General features: G+C 45.9%; 1 protein-coding gene across 1 annotated transcript in view; it reads left to right on the top strand.

Annotated features, from left to right (window-relative positions):
- The first annotated feature begins 1,197 nt into the window (after positions 1-1,197).
- LOC144938024 (uncharacterized) overlaps positions 1,198-6,000 on the top strand; it is a 52,861-nt gene continuing 48,058 nt past the window's right edge. The window contains exon 1 of the mRNA XM_078865720.1: positions 1,198-1,468. The gene's annotated coding sequence lies outside the window, so the exon portion shown is untranslated. The remainder of the gene's footprint in view (positions 1,469-6,000) is intronic.

Below are 6,000 nucleotides of genomic sequence, written 5' to 3'. Positions count from 1 at the left end.
TGGTCCAACACCATGTGAGACTCTAGGCTCTAAGAAAAGCTGTCTCGGGGGTGGACCAATCAATTTCAAGGACAGTGCATACATTATCAGAGTTGTGTTTTTTGTTTGCATTCCGACCGCAGGTATTGTGGTCAATGCAAACATGACTCCTTGTAAAAAAAAGGTGTCAGTTTTGTTGCCAGATAAAAGGGTAAAAAACCAATTATCATATTTTGCTACTGGCAAAGGAGGTTCTAATGGGGCTGTCGGGTGGTGGAGGTTTTCGACACATTTATATCTTGATTTGAAGCTTTCGTGACTGCAGGAATCCATACTCTATGGTTCTTTCGGTAAAGTCACGTTGATAGAAAACATAATAAAAGAACACGACGTTTCGGTCGCAACACAAGCGTCCGTCATCAGGTGAGAAATAATGATCTGCTGTTGTGGCTTTATATAGGCACGGGAGTGGGGGGAGGAGTTTTGTAGAGTCGTGGCTGCAGGAGTTCACGGGGGAGAGGGGGGAGGGTTTGTGGCGTGCAGGGACGGGTGGGGGTTGGAGAAATTTGCATGTCAATGAGATTTAAATTTTGAGTCTTGAATTACTCTCTGTTTTTTTCGGCAAAGTCACGTCACTTTACCGAAAGAACCAAAGAGCAATTCCTGCAGTCACGAAAGCTTCAAATCAAGTTTAGTCTTGAATTAGTAAACGCGTATTTTTTAGAAAGCAGCACGGGTGGGTGAAAATCACAGCAGTTCAAACTTGACGTGGTTTATCACGTCCTTACAATGATTGCCCAATCTGAATCCATCTTCTCGATTAAAGTTTTGTCTGTGTTTGTATATCTGGATGGCAACATTACAGTTGCACAAAAAGCAAAAATAGGCACATTCGTCAATAACATCGTGAGACCTTAAAATATAAAAAAATATATAATGGACGGCGTTTCGAGCAATGGGCCTTCTTCACATCACGTCGAGTCTCTTCAGCAGGTGGCTGCACCTGAGCGCGATGACGTCATGGCATTGATCCAACAATGCCATCGAGCCACGCTCGCTATTGTGACGTCATGTCGCTCGGTTTAGATTTCACACACTCGATAGGTCAGCCTTGCGGGGGGGGGGTATTCCCAGAGGGCCCCCGGCCGCCTTGCAACTTGCCTCGATGACATCACCAGCTCCATCGTCCAATCAGAACGCCGCACGCGGTCGCGCATCCAAGTTGGGAAATTAAAGACGGGAGTCTGCGCCGCGGTGCACGCCGTTGCCACGGCAACCGGTTGTTTATTTTATTTTAATTTCATCGCAATAAAAATTAAACGCAGACAACATTTAACTTTGCTCGCCACTGAGATCGTGCGCGTTTCAGAACCGACCTTTGCCTCGACGTCGGCGGTTTAATTTCATCGTTTTCCTCTCGTCCGCTTCTTCGGTGGCTGCCGATGAGGGTTGCTTCGGGAGCCACGTGAACCGCGTGGGCATTGCCCAGGTGAGGGTTGGCGCCGAGGGCTCGGTGGTGGTGGTGAGGGTGGTGGTGAGGGTGGTGGTGAGGGGAGGGTGGTGGTGAGGTGTTGGTGGTGGTGAGGGGAGGGTGGTGGTGAGGTGGTGGTGGTTGGTGGTGGTGCTTGTGGGGAGGGTGGTGGTGGTGGATGGTGGTTTTAGGGAGGGTGGTGGTGGTGGATTGTGGTGGTTGGTGGTTGTAGGGAGGGTGGTGAGGGTGGGGAGGGTGGTGGTGGTGAGAGTGGTGGTGGTTGTGGGGAGGGTGGTGGTTGGTGGTGGTGGTGAGGTGGTGATGGTTGTGAGGGTGGGGAGGGTGGTGGTGGTGGTTGTGGGTAGGGTGGTGGTGGTGGTTGTGGGGAGGGTGGTGGTGGTTGTGGAGAGGGTGGTTGGTGGTGGTGGTGGTTGGTGGTGGTGGTTGTGGGGAGGGTGGTGGTGGTTGTGGGGAGGGTGGTGGTGGTGGTGAGGTGGTGGTTGTGGGGAGGGTGGTGGTGAGGTGGTGGTGGTTGTGGGGAGGGAGGTGGTTGGTCGTGTTGGTGGTGGTGAGGGTGGTGGTGGTGAGGTGGTGGTTGTGGGGAGGGTGGTGATTGTGGGGAGGGTGGTGGTGGTGGTTGGTGGAAGTTGTTGGTGGTGGTGAGGTGGTGGTGGTGAGGGTGGTGGTTGTGGGGAGGGTGGTGGTGGTGGTTGGTGGAAGTTGTTGGTGGTGGTGAGGTGGTGAGGGTGGTGGTTGTGGGGAGGGTGGTGGTGGTGGTTGGGGGATGGTGGTGTTGGGGCAGCGCATCTGCGAATACGAACCCGGCCACCCCCGAGTTCGATTCCCCGCTCACGTCCAACGCCAGTGACGATTAACTGAGCCCGGTGCTGGGCCTCTCCCCTAGGTCGACTCAGCATCAAATGAGTACCTGGTGCGCTGTGTGAAAACGTTTTCATCGCATGCAATTGCATTTCATGGTGTACCCTAATCATCTGGTGCCGTGCAAACATCGGCACCCGGGGAGACAAAGGCGACCGGGCGTGCTGTTAGCCACCCACCACCTCGTGTGCCGGGCTCCATAGCTGCTTGCTAACAGCCTGTTCAGGGTATGCGAGAGAGATTTGTCTTTGGTAGCGGTGGTAGTGGTTGTTGGTGGTGGTGGTGGTTGTGGTGGCTTCACTTTCTGACTTCTTCACAGCAGCTTCAAGTCTTGAAAACATAATTGACTGTGCCGGGCCCATTGTATCCATGGTCCACCTTGATTATAATTAAGGGGCATCGCTTGCAAGTCAAATTCTACCCCATGCCCTCTCGATTAAACAGATTGTGTGATGCCACCTTTGCAATGGTGCTCAGGCAATGTGCTATGAAAAAAGGGATATTGCCTATTCTATACGCTTTGGTTCTTTCGGTAAAGTCACGTAGGTAGAAAAAAAATGTAATAGATCACGATGTTTCCATCGCCACACAAGCGATCGTCTTCAGGCCTCTGGTTCAACGTCGGTACCGCATGCAGTTGCGTCTGTCGTGTAGCAGCCTAGCCTTCTAAGTGACTTTACCGAAAGAACCAAGAATATGAATCCCTGCAGTCACGAAAGCTTTAAATCAAATTTAACCCAAAAACCTTTCTTTTGAATAATATTGGTCGCGAAAGCCTTCGTGTTAAATTGACTGTGACAACTTCTTGAGTAGCCAATGCAGTTAATTGTATACGAGGCGTCTATGTACCAATGCACGGATGTAACGGTGACCTTTATTTGACCTTACATCAACCGTTTGCAGCAATGCCCTGGTGAAGACTCAAGAGCTTATTTATTTGTTAAAATGAAGATACATATTTTTTTTAATTTTAACCATCGGCTCACATTTCTAGTACCATCGTTATTTCTGGAATGGTTTGCTGATGTAATTTATTTTATAGCTGGTCCAATGCTTGTAATGCTAATAATTGTGATGTAGTTCCTAAACATTTCTTAAAGTATGGTACTTTAATCATTTGTTCTATACAGGGAGGTGAAATTTAAACAATCTATTTTTACCAGGTAAAGCCCACTGAGCTATAAAGCTCTTTTTCACAAATGATAGATCAACGAAGTGGCTTATGCTGAAATGTATTGCAGCCAAATACTCTAAACCCATGTTTCTAAATGCACAGGGAAAACCCGGAGGACCCGGAGAAAAACCTACATGACCACGGGGAGAGAGACATGCAAACTCCAAATAAACAGCAGGCGTCAGGACCTAGATTGAACCCAAGCGAGGGAGTTAACATCTCGCCATCGTGGCACCACGAACTGGTTCTGTCTCTTTATATTGATGATCATTAAAAGTTGGTTAGCAGCATGTAAACCATGTTGATAACTGTTCATTCACGTATTGATGTCCTTTAACAACGCAGCATCTAAAGCTGTGGTGCATATCTGTGTATTGAGATCCTTTTTTTAAACATCTACAAAGAATGATGACGTTTCAAGTTCAAATCACGGACACGGTTGATTCAGTTCTGCATCCTTCTAAATCCGATCAAATTAGTGCCACTTTCAGTGAAGTCAGAAGTGGTTTCCACCAATGGGTCAGGGCTGTTACATGGGAATAAGTGTAAACGCTTTGATTTATTAAATGGCGAATGATATTGAATTGATGCAATACAGAATGTTGACAAGATACACAGTCTTTGTAATGCTTGTTGATGTCCTCTAACAAGGTAAAAATAGCTGTTAAGGAACAATTGTCATCACTGTTTTCACAGTGTAGATTTGCCTTCTAGGATTATGCAGTGGCATATTGTGGTTCGGCTTCACTTGGCAGCCAACAGTCCCTGAACCTTGAGTTGTAAGACTCGGAAGCGCAAGCCCAATGGCATGAACGTCGCAGGATTGCACATTGTCTGGGTGATAGGTGGCAAAGGTACTGGGAATACTCGAATAGAAGTTTGAAGAATTGGGCTCGCTGGGAAGAAAATTAGTTTCTCCGATGTGAACCGGGTAAAGTACTGTCAGGTGGCGTGATGTGAAAGCCAATCCACTGCCACCATTAATGTCACATTGTTGGTGACTGTCCACTAAGTTCAGTGGTCTACTAGAACTACATATGGCCACCAAGGACGCTATCACATGACTCTGCGAATTCGTGCACAATGAATGAATGTTGCGGTTGGCGTGTACGTGGACCCTGGTGTAAGGATTGAAATGGAGCCCATGTACACCTCTTTCTTGCTAAGCCCTTGGGCCTCCCTTGCCTGTGGGCCCAAATTAAGTTGCACTTTGGTGTACACAATCGATAGCTACGCTACCAAGCTCATGGCACTGACGGAACGCAATATGCTAAATGAAAAATGAACGTTGTGACCAACAGACAAACAAATGTTGACTCAAAGCAATACAGTGTTTGCATTGTTCTTATAAGAATGGTACCTGAGCACTGTTTACTTTTTACAAACATTTGGCAAACTAAGGGTCTGTTTGGCTTTGCCTCTTCGATCTGAAAAGATAACTTGGGATGGCATGCCACTCATATATCCAATACTTTTATTGTAAATACGGTACTTAAATGTCTCCGAGATGTGCATTTGTAATAAAAAAGGTAACTGGATTAATTCAGTGCCTTTTTTATAAGGTGAATAATTTACTCAATGCCGCTTGTTGATGAGATACATATTATCTCATCTCATACAAGTGATTAAATCTGCTAATATAAATAACCTCAGAATCACCTCAAATCTCAGCTCCTGGTTAAAAGACAGAGTGCTAGAGTTATGTATTTCAAATTCCCCTCCACGAAATTGGTTTCATAGAATATAACATGGAGCGGTTACCACCATGAAACATGCATCGTGACTCTGACCTCATGGTGAGGGGGCTCCAGCATGGTTGTAATGTCTCTAGAAGACCCTATGGCCAGTGTTTCCAAGTCACATGACTGTGGCTTTCAAAATTATTTATCATGGTTGAAGTTTCAGTCTCTATTTTGACAGCCAGTGACACACAGCCAAGGTATGCATATGCACAATAACATTGAATTTTGGAGTGGTATTTTAAAAATATATAAATGCTACTGAGAAACAATTAGGAAGACTTAGACCAATGTAAACATATGTTATTTAAATTGGGAATTAAGCTGAAATATGAGCAAACAAGAAAAAGTAATGTTCCAGCATGTGTTTAGCCTCACAAGTACAGTATTCAACTCGTGATAAAGTAAACTCCGAAGCTGCACAGAGCGAATGGCTTGCTACTTTGCAAGTTAATGTAACAGAGTATCAGAATCTTTATTCAGACTGGAGGAATCCGATGAGCTATGACACTCTTTTTCACAGATGTCTAGTATGGGCGGGTCAGCATAGTAATGACGTTAAAAGGCTCATCTTTTTAGCGGTTGTTTTAAGACCAAGTTTTGCAAAATCCTGTTATAATTTTTTTCTGTTTGATACGTGTGCTTATCAGAAACAAGACTTTACACTGAAATTTAATTTATATTGGATAATTTTTACAAGCACTGTGACCCCCTGGCTACCCCACTACAGACAGACATTGATGGACAAATCGGTATTA

This window comes from Lampetra fluviatilis, chromosome 20 (assembly GCF_964198595.1).
Source record: "Lampetra fluviatilis chromosome 20, kcLamFluv1.1, whole genome shotgun sequence".
Lineage (NCBI taxonomy): Eukaryota > Metazoa > Chordata > Hyperoartia > Petromyzontiformes > Petromyzontidae > Lampetra > Lampetra fluviatilis.
The sequence above is the reverse complement of the archived record's forward strand: the minus strand, read 5'-3'. Positions and strand labels throughout refer to the sequence as shown.